The sequence below is a fragment of the Chlamydotis macqueenii genome, chromosome 2 (genome assembly GCF_036417535.1).
Source record: "Chlamydotis macqueenii isolate bChlMac1 chromosome 2, bChlMac1.mat, whole genome shotgun sequence".
NCBI classification, from domain to species: Eukaryota; Metazoa; Chordata; class Aves; order Otidiformes; family Otididae; genus Chlamydotis; species Chlamydotis macqueenii.
The window spans coordinates 30,330,833-30,347,042 of record NC_141557.1 but is presented as its reverse complement, the minus strand read 5'-3'; the positions used below and the strand labels follow the sequence as shown (position 1 = coordinate 30,347,042).

Sequence of the window (16,210 nt, the reverse complement as noted above, 5' to 3'; positions counted from 1 at the left end):
TCCTTCTCTATATTGTTTTTCCAAATAATTTTTCTCCTGAAAATGTTGAATCAAAGTGCAAATAAAGTAGGTCTAATTAGTTAGTTAGATCTAATTAGTTAAGAAATGCAAATTTTTAATTCTTTTAGTTCACTTGGTTGTTTTATGACAGGTTATACTCAAATATAGTGACTGACAGGCATATGTGTGGTTTTTAACTTCAACTATACTTTTAAAAATTTCTTAAAATTTTTGTTCTTTTCCTGGTGCTCTCTTTTTATAGCGTATTTTTTCAAGCTAAGGAAAATTGTAATACCATTAGCTCACTCTATATTTCTTTTCCTCCCTGCTCTTTATCTTGTGCTGCACCAACCAGGAAGATGTTACCATTTTCTTTTATGGTTTACACAGAGTGTATTTTCATGGAAATTCCTAGATCAAATTTGCCCCATGAATCCTTCCTCTGTTTCTCTCTTTGTTATTGATTCCTTAGTTCTTTAGTGAATTGTTGTCCTTCTCCCTCATCTTTTTAAGTCTTGCACCTTTGTTCTCTGTCATAAACCACTTTTTACTAATACACGTTTAACAATAATCTGTAAAAGTTCTATGCTGCTTCTATGGTAGGAATGCATTCTGTTCTGTGCTACCTCTGTCAACTCATAAATAAATTAAAAAAAAATAGCTCTTCTCAGTTCTGTTCTGTTTTCATCTTCTCATTAGAAATAGTGTAGGGAGATGATTCTCACAAATTTCTTCTGGTATTTATTTTTTGAGACATGACGTTCTACCGCTGCCCCTTCATTCATCTACCTGCAAGAAGCACATATGCAGGCATGATGTTAAGCCACGTAAGCAAAGAAAAATTTAGAGAAAATTTTGAAAATAGAGGAAGAAAGACAACAAAACAAATAACCCCTAAATACATCTTTCATTTTGTATTTTAGTAACGGGAATGATCTTTGTGTAAGGTGCATACAGCGAACCACAATCATCTAAATTTCATAACTTAGGTCACCAGTCTTTTTTTAATGATTACCATCCGAGAATATATTACACTTGAATTGTTGTTAAATCAAGTTTAAAATAAAAGAAAAGGCTTTCTTACAAACAAATTACATTGGCTGTTGAAAATAGTGATCCTGCAATATGTGATAAGATTCAATAAGTGTTTAAGGACATGTCATATCTTTTCACACAGCTGTGACAGTTCAGTAAACATACAGATGGTAATTAATGTATTAAACCCATCCTTTAACATACAAAGCCATATTTGAGATACTTCATATAAATATATCTCATTTTTTTAATGTCTGCTAGCCATATGCTTGGTTTTTTTTATATCCTGCATATATATATAGTGAAATGTAGTGAAAAAATTATTCATGTCACTGCTATAATGCTACATCAAGAAATATATAGTAAATTCATTTTGCCCCTAACCTCCTGTCCAGTCCAGTACTAAAGAATTTCTATATTTCCTAAGTTCCAGAATGAGTGAGCTAAAAGACATCTGCTTCTTAGGTAATGTTAAACCAAATAGTGTCTTTTTAGACTGAACAAACATTTCCCATTTAGTATGACTAATGGCTCATTCCTGCATCCAGTTGAAACCAATGGTACCTTTCACGTAGATTTTATCAGCTTGTCAACCCATTGCCTGCTGATATCTCTGAAAATCTTCCCCTCAAGTAAGGTAAAGATGAAAGTAAGTTGTAAAGGAAAAAAATAGTTTTAAATTCGCTGAAAGGTGGTACTCTATTATAACACATTTATCTTTGCTACTTTTATCATTCTTTCACTTGAAGTACTAGAGATAATATTCTAAACCAGAGTGCAGACAAATCCATTAGTAATCCAAGCACTGTTACACTCGTATGACAATCTATATAATCACTGGCTCATCTAGGCTTGTCCAGCCTGGCAAAGGGAAGGCTTTGAGGACACATAATAGTAGCCTACCACTACCCACAAGGAGTCTATCAAGAAGGCAGAGACATCTTCTTCGTAGTCACGTATGATGGGAGGACAAGAGGTAATGGGCATAGGTCAAAATGAGAAGTTTATAGCGGGTATAAGGAAAAACATCTTCACCATGAGGACAGTCCAGCACTGGATCGGGCTGCCCACAGAGGTTATGCTCTCTCTGTCCTTTGAGGGTTTCAGGATCCAGCTGAATAAAGCCCCTTGGTCTGATCTCATATTTGATTCTTACCAGAGATGTCCTGAGAGCCTTTTCAGCCAGAATTATCCTATGATCCAGTATTCAAGGTGTGATCTGTAAAATATTGATTAGAGGGGGATAATAACACCCCTTGTGCTACTGGCTCTGCTCCTGTTCACACAGCCCAGGATGGTGTTGGCTTGCTTTGCTGCCAGGGCTCACTGCTCATCCTGCTCTCTGCCAAAACCCTCAGGGCTTTTTCGATGGAATTGCTCACCAGCCAGGCAGTGCCTAGCCTGGCCCCATCACTGCAGGTTTTTTTCTTCCCTAGTGCAGGGCTTTGCATGTGTTCTTGTCAAATTTCATAAGGTTCCTGTCAGCCCACTTCTCCAGCATCTCTAGGTCCCTCTGGATGGCAGTCCTGCCCTTGAGCATGTCAATTAGTCTTCCCAATTTGTGTATCTCACCTGCAGACTTGAAGAACATGTACTCCCTTGTCTCCTCCAGCTCACTGATAAAAAAGTAAGGACAGATCCTTTTTCCTTAAAGATGTAAGGATAGATCCCTGGGTAATGCCACTTGCTATCAGCATCTAGATAGAGCACAGCCCATTAACTGTTGCCTTCTGAGCCCAACCGTCCAGCCAGTTACTCACTCATCTAGTTTTCACCCATCCAATCTGTAGCGTCCCAACTTGGACAGAAGAATGTTGTGCAAGAAAGTGTAGAAAGCCTTGCAAAAGTCAAGGTAAGTACCATCCACTGTTCTCCTCTCATCTGTATGTTCAGCTAGTTCATCATGGAGGACAGTCAGACTTACCCTCAGTAAATCCATGTTGATTGTTCCCATTCACCTTTTTCTCCTCTACGTGCCCCAAAATGTGTTCCAAGAGGACTCACCTTGGGGTTTTCCCGGGGCAGAAGTGAGACTGACTGATTGGTAGCAGTTAGGAAATCAAACAAATAAGCTTGTATATCAGTGTTAATCCAACAGATGTGCATTTAACTGCTTTCGGTATTGTATCTTGATTGTACCAGTGAAAGAACAGCTAAAGACTTGGTTAGAATATCTGGTATACTGGATAACAAGCTCAGAAATGATAGTTCATCTGATTAATGTCATTTCCTCTGGTTTGCCAACAGTCCTTGATATTCTCAAGTACAAATATTTGCTCCGTTGCATCTTTTCCTTAGAAACCCATAGAATTTTTTATATCTGTTGAATAGCAATAATGTGAGTGGTAGCAGACCTGCAAATGCCTTTGGCTATTTCACAAGATTTTTTTCCCTCTTGAACTGTGCAAATAACTATGCTACTCTATGTATCAAGTGTATTGTACAGGCTATTCTATGGTATATCCTTATCACTACAATAATTGATGTAAAGTGATGTAAGCATGATCTAGGAAAGATCTTATTTCTGACAAAAAAAAAATGGCTTGATTCCTCTTTGGATCCCTATTACTAGTTGCCTGTGAATTTGGTATTTCTGGGAGGGAGAACTGTAGTCCTACTGTATATTGACACTTCCTGATGAAAATACAAAAAAGTATAGAATTACTGTGTGAAAGATATTTTTTCACTGTATTCTATTTCCTTCACAAAAACTTTCATAAAGTGTAAGAATGGCCTAAGTTAGATGAATTAAGTTTTGAGAGGATTCTTTTTTCTCCAAGAAATTTGGTGCACTATATTTGCTTTTGATAACTATATATTCTGAAATAGTTTTTCTAGCTTGCTGTTATCTCAGTTGATTTCACATGGAGTTAGACTGCTTTTCAATAGTTTTCACTTGTCACTTTGTACAGTCATGCGGCCACTGAAGTCAGATTTGGAAGACCGAACCCTGTTTCTCTCAAAAGTACTAATATACAATAACTGCAGATGACTGGCATTGCTGCAAATTCACAATAGCAAATACAAAATGTTGGAGACTAAGAATTGTTTTTGCTGTTAAGGTGCTTGAGTTTGGTCCTTTTTTCTTTCATGAATGATACCAAAATTTAGGCCCCATGTTCATAATATAGGCTTATTAAATGAGCAACTTAAAGTTGTGCTTAGCAACACAATTTATTTAAATGTCCAAACACAGATATAAGGATATAGCACAATAAATTTAATATTTTAAATTCTGGCTGTGGATTCTAGACATCTGTTATTTTATTTGCTGTGAGGGAGTGAGCTGTTAAGAGACAAACTTCCTGCATATTTTAATCTGCTTATGATAAGAGCTTGATTAAGGGAGGAAAGGACAGGAGCACGTACAGTTTGGGCAGCATCCTGCTTCTAGAACAGGACACAGCTTTGCATTGAAACCAGAACAAAGCTGCTTACATGAATGTGCGACTCCCAAACACTGCCACCGAGCTCTGTGCTGAGGAAGCAGTTCTTAGGCATCAGCCATATTTCGTCCATCCCCCATCCTTGACCTGTGCTCAAAATGGCACGTACTGCTACTGTGTTTCTAAGGTTAGACATGTGGATAGCAATCGACCTAAGTATTTTCCAGTGCAAACAACAACAAAAAAATCTTAATGTTAGTGTCCCTTTAGTTTGACATCTTTTACACTGATCTTTCAAAGCTCACCTATAGTGAGTTGGCTTTGGCCTGTGCAAGGGTTGCCGCTTTTCTATGGCAAATCAAATGTTTAACAAATGGGTTAATTTTCCTGCTTGTGTCCCAAGACCTTGGATTTAACTTTGGTGTTTTAAAGCTACAAATGTCAATGGAATTGTCATTCCACACTGCACGTGAATTTGCTGGACCTTTTCCATTTCAGTACGAACTGAAGTTGGACACTGTTCCAATACACAGCAGAAGAGAACAGTAAAGGCCCAACTTCTATGAGTATACTAAAAAAATTGTTGTAATTTTGAACATAACTTTACGTAGCAATTGTCACTTTAATATGACCTTATATAACTGAGAGTGCTTGAAACTACTTTTTAAGGCAATATGGTCGTTGAAAACTAGGACCCCTCCCCCAAAACACTAGAGCAAGCATATTATTGCAAGGCCTATAAATCTTTGTGTTGTACTGGAATGATTTATCACAATTAACTACTCACCATGCTTCAGTGTCTTGATCCATATTTAGTAATTTGAGGCTCAAATATACTGAGACTGAATTCCTTCCCTGGGAGAAAAAAAACTCCCTTGAAATCAGTGTTTTAAAGGAAAAGCGATATATTAAACACGGAAGGCTAAAGCCAAGTACTCATCATGTGCTACTATGAAGCTGCTGTTTAGAAAGATATTTATAAGTTTGACTACTGGATCTGAATGTAAAGGGTAATGTGTGTGATACTACACCTACTAGAACACATTTTTCCAACAAAAGTTTTTTGTTTATTTCAATTTTGTGTGCATATGAAGAGAGATTAATGGATTTTTTTTAATAGATAGTGAGCTTATTAAGGACAATCAAAGCTATATCACACTGAAATTTTAGTTGTGAATGCCTTTGTATCATTTAGTGTATGGTATAAATAAGTATTTGTTGCATTATATAATGTAAAACTACATTCTACTTGCACACTTGAAGCTCATCTATATATCCAAGCTCTTTTGTTAAACAAAAAGCTGGAGCGTTAATGAGCTTTAGAAATACGCTAATTGAAGGCGCTTAAATGTCTTTCGCTGTGTTGTGTAGAACATAATTTACAGACAGTAGGTACCATACAGTCTGAGGAAGCCACTTAGAGTACGCTAGGTGAATTAAGGAATTCTCCTTTAAGAAACAAAAAATCTTTATAAACAAAATCAAGCTGGCAAGGTTTTTCATGGTTACTAAAATAAAGAGGATTCAAAAAATTTCTATCACTCGTGTGTTGTGTGAAAATTAAACCCTTTAAATGCAGATTTCAGAAAGGAAGAATGGGTGTGGTTACAAAATAAACCAAAAATCTTGGTAAAATATTTTGTATTTTCATACTTCTGCGGTCTTATTATTATATAAAATCATTAGCAGTGGTCTAAATTTTATCTAGGTTGCCTGAAACAATCTTCTAAGCTGAAATCTTTCTAGTGCCAGCTACCAACAAAGTGAATGTAGACTGGCATTAAAGGTCACTGTAGTTAACCAAACCACCAGGATCCCAGCTGATGTTCTGAGGCTGTAGGAGAACGGCTACAGAGGCTTGGTGAAGGTGGAAATCTGGCGGTGTTTCAGGGAAATTTCTTTTGGTCTGGCCAAATTGCCATCGAACCTGCTGGGACCTGCTGGAACATTGCTGGGAACCTGCTGGTGAAAGTTTGATCTGCTCCCTGGTTCCGTGCCTTGGGAAGTGGGAGGCACTGGCATAAAGACATTAACTGTCATAAAGACATCGTGCTATTGCTACTCAGTTTCTTCTTATTTTTTTTTTTCTTTTCCGAGTAAATCTGCGAAGTCTTACTGGCCCTAGCTCTGCTGTCGCTGCCTACAGAGATTCCCAAACACGTGCGGGGCGGGGGGGCACAGGGCAGAATTTCGAGCAGCGAGATTCCTGGAGGTCCCTCGGCAGGGGCGGCCGAACGGGGAAGCTCTGGAGCCGGCTGGCCGCTGCTGTAGGGCCCCTGGCCGCCGAGCCGGTCACCGGGCCGGCCTTGCTGGAGAACAGCGGCTGTCGCGGACCGGCTGCGGCGGTGAGGGCACAGCCTCCCCGGGGTCCTCCTGAGCCCCAAGCCCCCGGCCACACAGCGCCCGCGCACCTGCGTGGGCGCCGCTCCGCCGCCGCCCCCTCCCGCGGCAGGTACGCGAGGGCAGGCGCCGCGCAGGTGCGCGGGGCGGGCCGCGCACAGCCCCTCCGCGGCCCCGCGGCTGCGCGGGCGCGGTCCCTGCTACAACCCCGCTCTCTTGTAGCGGGCGGGAGGGTGACTGGCAGCCTGGCGTTGCCGCCGCCGGCGGGGAGACCGGGTAAACTTTGGGTAAGTGTTGCGCTGGGTGCGGGGGGTGCCGCGTCTCTCGGTGCCGAGGGCGGGTGAGGAAGGGGGAGCGGAGCGGTGCGCGGGTCTTGCCGCATCCGAGTGCGGAGCGGGCGCGCGCGGGGCCGCGGAGTCGGCGGGCGGAGCCCGGAGGATGCAGGCGCCGGACAACAGGTACCGCAGCTGCGCGGGGGCGGGAGGGGCTGCCTGTGGGAGCGGTGCGTATGTGTGCGTGTGTGACTGTGTGTGTGGCCTGTCCCCTCCCCCTGCCGCCTGGCCAGAAAGGGGGTGGGAGATGTGCTGGCGCACAGCCGCTTAAAACCGCGCGGCCCGGCGGCGGCTGCCTGTTACCGGGAGAAGGAGGAGGGCGGCTGCCGACATCCGCGCTGCGCCGCGGAAGAGCGGGGCGGCGGGCGGCGGTGGCCCCGCAGGGCGAGGCGCGCTGGGCTGCGGCAGCCGGCGGGGTGTGCGGGGGTGGGGGGGCGGTGGCGGTGGCCCGGCTGGATGGCCGGTTCCCGCGTCTGCCCAGGGCGCCGGGCTCTCCCGCATCCCCGGGCCGTGTGTTTCCTCCTCCTGCATCGCACTGCAGTAAGTTCGCGAGTCGCTGGGCGGCCGAACTGGTTGCGATCGCGGAACAGGGGGGTGGGAGTAGAGGGGCCGCGTCTGTACGGACGTATCGGAGGGTCCAGGCAGAAAGTTGTAGGTAACCGTGCTGTGTTGGCTTTGTCACGGCTGGTGGCTTTGGTTTCTGGTTGATGCCCATTTCCCTCGCTGACCTACATCACTTTGCTCTAGCTGAGTCTGTGTCCTGATGCTGCCCGGGCTTTCATGGATAGCCGAGTTCAGGGGAATTGCTGGAATAAAAGGTGTAACTGCAAACTTAGGCTTCAAAGGCTGGTCTGCAGAAACTTCGAGTGTTGATGTGACAGGCTGTCTGTTTAAGGGTCTTTTCAAGGATGAGTTAAAAATCCTGCACTAATTGACAAAACTTTTGGATGCTTGAAGTCCGTTTAGATACAGCTTATTCTTGTTTTGTGTGGTACAGTGTTGTTCTGATTCATTCTGTTGAAAAGAGTTTTTATTTGTTGGGAGTGGATGTAATTACATTTTTCATTGTGAGTATCCTGGTTTTGAAATGGACAGAAGGTTTTCTCAGAAGATTACTGTTGTCATAAGTATTTTTTTTTCCCTAGCTAAACAAGCAGATTATAGGGTCTTCAGCTGATTCTTTCTATTTGCTTTTCTACAGTTTTAAAAGCAGTTTTATCTGGTTGATGTAACTTTAGAAAGCAGATGGAATAAGCTTATAAAATCCATATAATAAAATAAGAGAGACAGTACAACAAAATAGGGAAAACCAGTAACTCTTGTAGCAGAAATAGTCTTTTAAGTTGTTTTTTGGTTTTTTTTTTTAAAGCCACTAAACATTTCTTCTATTTCCATTTAGTTCAAATGACCTAATGTAGCACTTTGCACTCAAATGGTGTAACGCTTTCGCATGTATTAAAACATCGTTACTCATCTGAAAAAAATCTATACCAAGAACCTAATATACATTCCCAAATGACTGGACTCGTGCTGTGCGTTACGGATAAAATGACAGGAAAGAAGTTCTTTGTTTCTCCCCAGAGTGATAATCCAGTATTACTCAAAACCTGAACTGCCTGTCTGGTACAGAATGAAAACACGGAGCATCACAAAGCAACGCTTTCCTCCTGAGGCTGATCCCATCCCTTGTTCATTTGTCAAGGTGGAAGGACTTTGTTGTTTATCATGACAGGGAAGTCCCGAAACAATTACTCAACAGTCTGAAATGTGTGTGGAGTGAGATATTTTAAGCTATGAATTTGAAATATTTGGGGCCCAAATCTGTTAATCTAACTTAGGTGCCTGCTAACAACTGAAGTTGCTGCTCTTGAGCACATTTAGGAAAAATTACACTTTATGTTTGTTTAGGAAGAAGAAAAATATATGAACTGTTACTTACAAACAAATAATCTTTTGTAAACACCTATAGGTGTCTCAAAATAAAACATTCAAAGAACAGTGCTCAGAAGCAATGCATCAATGAACAGAGTTTATGCAGTTTGAAAGTAACAAAGTTAGTATCTGTTTTGAAGAGCACTAGACATCAGTTTTTTATTTGTAAGGAGATTCTGCACTGTTTCTGCTCTGGAACAAAGTGTCACATTCAGGTGACACTTTATGGAACAGGTCTAGGTACCTTTTGCCACTGGAATGAGATCACTGGAACAGGAATTAAGAGAATGATAAGAAGGTTGTAGGAAACCTGCTGGAGCAGCATGTTGATAAAGCGACACGTAAATGGAGCACGCTTGGGAGTAAAGACAGTAACAGGTCAACACTGGAAAACTTCAAAGTCAGTCTGCTGGATGGCTGGACTGGACTCCCTTTGCTTTGTGCTTGTGTGACAGTAGCACTGGGTTCTTGTGGATGGCACCTATAGAATCAAAGATAATGAGTTTAAGTTATGTTTTATAATTAAAGGAATAAATATTGACAGCATATACAGATGATATGTAATATTTCATTCTCTTTGAATTGTTATGACCTTAGAATCCTTTTTATGAATTAGATCATTGATAAGCTACACCTTCTGCACATGATCTTAACAAGTCTTTTTAAAGCCTCAATTATTTCTGGTATTTCCTTGGTAAAAGTTAACTGAGTTGTAAAGAGCACTTTATGTGATGATTATCTGTATTCATAATGTATCTTCTCATCTTTTGTCATGGTGAGAGTTGTGGACTGTTGTGATAAGTGTGTGACAAAACGTTCCCATCTGTATCTAGAATTATGAAAGAGGAACAACAATCGTAAGGGAAAGGAAAACAGAAAGAACACATCTTGTTTTGTAGTTTGGTGTCCAAAAGAATTTCAGCTAGACTTTACCTGGAAAGGATAAGCTACTTGGGAAGGACATCTATGTCTATTTTAAAGTCATAATGTGAAATCTGTGAGACATCAACAGGGTGCAATGCTACTGAAGAACAGGAAACTGGCTTCCTGAAATCATTAGATTTGAATTCCGGCTCCCTACTTCTTGTGGCTATCAAGTAAAGTTTGCAGCCTATTTCAAGAGTTGCCAGTTGAGCTTTGCACTACTGTCTCAAATGAAAAATAAATCAATAAAATGTACCAGGCCTTGCTCTGGGTATCATTCACGATTTTTTTTTATACCTGCACAGAATGAATTCTAAGCCTTATTCTGTAAGAGTCATAGCACTTCACAGCCAATTTAATCAACAGAAGATGATATAAAAGGCTAAAAAAAAAATCTTCCTGTGAGAAGAATTCCTTATAAAGGATCTATTGACCTTCAGTTGTGAGTTTCTTCAGTCAGAGACCTCTTGTCCATTGTTTCTTGTGGCACTTACAAAATAATTAGTAACAGTAATAGGAGACTGAGGACAATTATTTGTCCATAATTGTAGTTTTTCATAACAGTATTTTATTAATAATTTTGTCTTTGGGTACTAGCTTTATAGCTGAACCAGCAGATTCACAGTACTGGAGGAAAGCTTAAAAAGTGACATGCTGGGTCTCACTGAAAAGAATTAGACATTTGTAGTTATTTTTGATAGCTTGTCTACAAAAGTGGAGAAAGTTATAAATTTGGGCTTTGAAACTGATATCATCTATTTGTCAACCTGACCTAGTTTTCGTTACACTAATGATGCTCTTACTGCGGGTAGAAATGATCTGATACAGGTAAGGTATTTAGGGCGATTTAGGAAGTTAAGTAAATTTTTATTTATTTGAAATCAGGATGAGTAACTGTCCCTAAACACCCTGTAACACAGCTCTATGCAATGTGGAACACATTTTCCTTTTTTAATTGTTTCCGAAGAAGACGGAAGATTTCTCTGAATAATGTTTGCAGCAGTTCAGCCTGAGGGGATATAGTCTTGTTTAGTTAGTTTGCCACAAGTGTAAAAGCTTAACAAATGTAAGTATTTGGAGGCTGTTTAATTTTTTCTTGTCCAACCTCTTAATACCAGTTTGGAACGTAAATGTACAACTCTGACACTATTGTGCTGCACTAAACTATTTTTTAAAAACTAAATAAAACAAAGAAAAGCAAACTTGCAAACACATTTGTCAGTTCAATGTTACTAATTGGACTTCTAATTGCTGGGACAGATTAAATTTATATTTTTAGATTATGTTTGTAATTTACTATAATAAACCATAAATAAAATGACCTCTAGATACTTCTTTCCTGTCTGCTAATGATTTTGATTTTCAGGAATGGACCTTGCTGGTCCATGGATTCAATGGATATATGCTGATAGAAATCTTTAGTTAATGCAAATGCTGTGATTATTTTTTAGTTTGATTTTCAGCCACATTTTGATTACTTGGTTTGAAATTAGACAGCCGGCTGAACATGAGCCAGCAGTGTGCCCAGGTGGCGAGGAAGGCCAGCAGCATCCTGGCTTGCATCAGGAACAGTGTGGCCATCAGGAGCAGGGAAGTGATTGCCCCTGTACTCGGCACTGGTGAGGCTGCATCTCAAACACTGTGTGCAGTTTTGAGTCCCTCAGTACAAGAAGGATGTTGAGGTGCTGGAGCACGTTCAGAGGAAGGCAATGAAGCTGGCGAAGGGTCTAGAGAACAAGTCTTATGAGGGGTGGCTGAGGGAACTGAGGTTTTTTAGTCTAGAGAAGAGGAGGCTGAGGGGAGAGCGTATCGCTCTCTACAATTACCTAAAAGGAGGTTGTAGCGAGGTGGGTGTTGGTCTCTTCTCCTAAGTAACTAATGATAGGATGAGAGGAAATGGTCTGAAGTTGTGGCAGGGGAGGTTTAGATTGGATATTAGGAAACATTTCTTTACTGAGAGAGTGGTCAAGAACTGGAAAAGGCGGTCCAGGGAAGTGGTGGACTCACCAGCCCTGGAGGTGTTCAAAGAATGGGTAGATGTGGCACTCCAGGACGTGATTTAGTAGGCATGGTGGTGTTAGGTTGATGATTGGACTTGCTCTTATAGGTCTTTTCCAACCTTAAAGATTCTATGATTCTATGAAATTGCGATTTTTTTTTTTTTCATTATATGTTAAATGGGATGTCTAGTGCTCAGTAGTAGTAATTAGTAGTTGACTCCCTAGTCCTTACAGTAGGAAGAATCCCAACAGATACATAATGCAATTTTCACAAAAGTCTATGTGGCATTGTGTATATTGAACTCCGTAAGTCTTCTGCTGTGAAATGGTGCATCGCTTCCCATTTGGATTGTCTTGTGGGACATTATGAAGGATTCCAGCATAGTGGTGGTTCATTCAGGGAATATGGAGAACTCATATGGATAAAAGAAACTTGATTCTTTTTTCCTTTGTCTTCTAAAACATGCTGCATAAGGGAAAAGCAACAAGTCAAATTTATTTGGTTCAAATGTGTCTCCAGGTGGACGCTGCTGATACTTAAACTGGTTCAAGTTAGGAAAGTATAGGAAGTCAATCCTGCACACTGCTAAAGTACCTGTGGCTTTTTCATGCAGTTACATGTTTGTATGTTTGTGGTCCTAGATTGTCAATAACATAAATTTAAGCAAAAGATAGAAATGGCAAAGAGTAAGACAGCTGTATCAACCCAGGAAAGAATCGTGGATGATATGAAATCAGCAAGCTCTCTTGTCTCCTATTCTGAAAGGAAAAGAAGTGATATCTTGCAAATCTGGTACATAGATGCTGTGGCGTAGACATAAGCGGTATGAACCACTGCATCCCAAGAATCAAAAGTCTGCTGGTTTCTTTTTTTTTCTTCTGGAATCTTTTGCCTCTTATAATTGTGGATTTTCTCATTTTCTTGCGTCAATGGTTTCATTCATCAACTGGATGGGAGGTAATATTAGGATACGGCCAGAAAGATGTTTTTAAGAAGGGAGGAAGGAAAAAAAAATTAAAAAGGGAGATAGCAGAATTAATAGCCAAAAAAAACGATATAGAAGGAGCTGAAAGCAGCCAAATATGTGATTACAGACAGGAAGAAATTAAGCATGCAAATGGTTACTGATATTTTTTTTTCCAAATTTAGTCTTCAAAGAAAATATTTTTCTAAAATTTAAGAGAATTTAAGCTAGTGAACTCTATGAAAAGTTTTTAAGAGTAGAAATGTAAAGCTTGGATGAAGCTCTTTTATATAGCCAGGATGCTGCTTCCTTGTACTCCTAGAATTTTTTTAGTCAAGATTTTTACTTTGGTTATGTCTTTGTATTTTGACAATTTAGTCATCATTTAGAGTTTAAAATTTTGAGAATGTTCAAAATATACATCAATGTGACTAATCTGTCCTATATTCAGTATCTAAATACCATCTGGTTACCTTCTGTCTCTTATTATTGCTAATGGAAACACAAAAGCACCTGCTGAGGGAAATTTTAATTTTAAGATGAGCATCCTATATAGGTCAGTTGAAGTACATTCGAATGTATCCAGGTCTCTCAATTCATTATAAAGGGTGCCTGGCTGGGATGACTCTTTCACAGTTTAAGGTCTAATTTTAATTCATCCGGCTTTGAGTGAGATAAATTGTACCCTTGGTTATTTTCTCAACTAGAAGGAAAAGTGTAAGGGAGAATTGAACTCGTAAGAATGTATCAAATCTTCTCCATGCATTGCTGAAAATAAACATGAAGTAAAATAGCCTTAAAAAAGTAGTTACTTAGAATGGGCCACGTACCAGAAGTTAAATATCAAAGGACCTATTTTTAAGTATATCTAAATAAACAAGTATTTTGGAGCATTTCCATTTTTCTTAATGTCCTAAAAAAAATGACTATTAAATGCTTTTAACAAAAAAGCCTCTGTCCTTATTGATAGAAAATATTCCAATAACAATTTTAATGGAAAATAAAACTATAGAATTTTCTGAAACTCTGGATTTACTTTGAAACGGCAAAGGCTTCCCCAGGAACTTAATTTTACTTTATTCTACATGTCACACAAATTGAAAAAAATACTATGGCTATGCCTGGGTTTATCTTCATATGCTATTGTAAATTTAAAATTGTATACTATTACAATGACTTCTGCTCAGGAGGGGTACTGGGTCATTTTGCCTTTTTCACTTTAAAAGCACTCATGGAAAGGTTTGTGTTTGAACAGCCTTACAACTTCTATGTCAAAGAATTGAAACCGTCTAAACAATGTTATCTTTTATACAACAGAGAGATAAAACTTTGTACTGCCCTTTGTTAGGCTTAGTGCTGTTGACATAACCGCTTTTTCATTAAAATAAAATGGCTGGAGGAATTCTGGGGAGACCTCCCAGCTTTGAAGACTGGATGTTGTTAATCACAGTGGATTATTCTGATAAGAATAATCATTTACTTCCTCTTTAAGTTTGAAATGCCAGGTGTTTATCTGCGGTCCCTTTTACATAGTAAAATACTGTAGTCAGTTATGAATTTTTTTTTCCTTTCTGAATTCAAAATAATAACTCATAGGAAAGCTTTACATTCTGTCAAAGACTGTTTCCTATTAATAATTTAGGCATCCAGAAACTATAAAAACAGCTAGTAAGGTTAGCTGTATGAGAGATGAAAAAGTTTTTCTACCTTGTATTATGCAGTGCTCCAGTATGGTGATTTTTACATGTCTGTGTTGGTGTTGAGAAGAATAATCTTGATGGATGATCCAGTACTTCTGTCTAGTTGCAGCTCTAATGAACAAGAGGCAATTCAAGTGTGTTGTAAGGATTTCCAGGCTTTCTTATTCAGGTCTGATGAGCTGGAGGTCAAGGTAGATAATCTGTCAATGACAGAAGAATTTGTAGAGTCACACAAATACACTTTTCTGAATACCAGTAACATATTCAGTTATATTTCAGTGTAGTTTAACGAGCAGATAGCTGTAGAGGAAACTAGTAAGAGTATATGAGCCGTATAAAAGATCTTACACTTTTGAAGAGCACTCCTTCAGGGTTTGGGCCTTAGTTCAGTTCAGGGCCCATTCCTGATCAACTCTGGTCGTTCACTCAAGCTTTTTCATTTCAGATCCTACATTAGTGACTCTCAAAATGCTGTCCAGCTAAAGGAAAAGATGACCTATTACCCGCTCAGTATCCTAACACTGTGATGTATTAAGACAGTGAGTTCTGCATGGTTAGTCTAGGACACTAACTAAAAGGATAACCATTGCTATGGGGGTGCAGTAACGCTTTCATCATCTAGAAACCTTAAGAAATTCTGTAATTCATCCTTAATTCATCTGCCATCTTAAGACAAAATTAAATAAAAGCATTATTTGCAAAATCCAAAATAAACTACTGTGAAGCATGGATTTATAATGACAGCAATTACAGAACTGAAAGATACTCTTGCTTTGTTTACCTGTGCTAAAATCAGATCTAAGTCTTCTATGTATCCTGACAAGGTACAACTCCTTAGATTTGCTGTGAGGTCAAGGCCTGGTTCGTCTTGCGTTATTTATGTTCTTGGCCAGCTTTCACTGGATAGCATCACAAGCAGGAAAAGTTTGCCAATTCTTGTACGTATTTCTTGGCGTATTCTGCAGTTTTCATTCAGATTCAAATGCTTCATCCCTTCCCCTTAGAGATAATTAATCTTTAATTTATTCAGGAAAAGTTTCAGCACTCCTCCCCTTGTCTTGTTTACTGCTCTCATTCTTTGGAAATGCAAATATGTGTTTGGCAGAGCAGGTGCCATCTCCCATGAGCAAATTATTAACCCATGGAGGAATAAAATGCTGTTCCTCTCCAGGGAAATGGATATGTGTATTGCAGTATGAAGAACTTCTGTACTTGCTGAATCTTGTGTTTTCATATCAACATGTACATTGATAGCCATGCTTGACACTAATGAATCACATGTGTAGCTCAGTATTGCATGTTGATATTAAAATTTATTTTCATCCTTTTTAAGCTGACTGAGTCCCAATTATGTATTTGAGAGATGTGCTGATGCTTACAGAGGTGTATACAACCTGTGTAAATAGAATCTATACATCTACTTTCTTTATAGAACCTAAACATCTTGAACACTTAAAACCAGTATCTACTACATCCATTTAAATGTTTTAGGGATATGCAAGAAATGGTAAGGCTGTTTAAAGAGAAATTCCTTGTGCAAAGCACAAAGTTTGGGGAGATTTTGAACTGTTAAAAAATCCAGCACCTGAAGGCAGA

The 16,210-nt window shown here is 39.6% G+C and overlaps 1 protein-coding gene across 5 annotated transcripts in view; it reads left to right on the top strand.

The window, feature by feature from the left end:
- Positions 1-6,912: 6,912 nt before the first annotated feature.
- The window catches only part of DGKB (diacylglycerol kinase beta), a 359,718-nt gene continuing 350,420 nt past the window's right edge, over positions 6,913-16,210 (top strand). For 4 of the 5 annotated variants that reach the window (XM_086741533.1, XM_086741530.1, XM_086741531.1 and 1 more), the window contains exon 1: positions 7,553-7,633. The gene's annotated coding sequence lies outside the window, so the exon portion shown is untranslated. Of the gene's footprint in view, positions 7,049-7,552; positions 7,634-16,210 lie in introns of those variants that run through there. The other variant, XM_086741529.1, reaches the window with a different exon arrangement.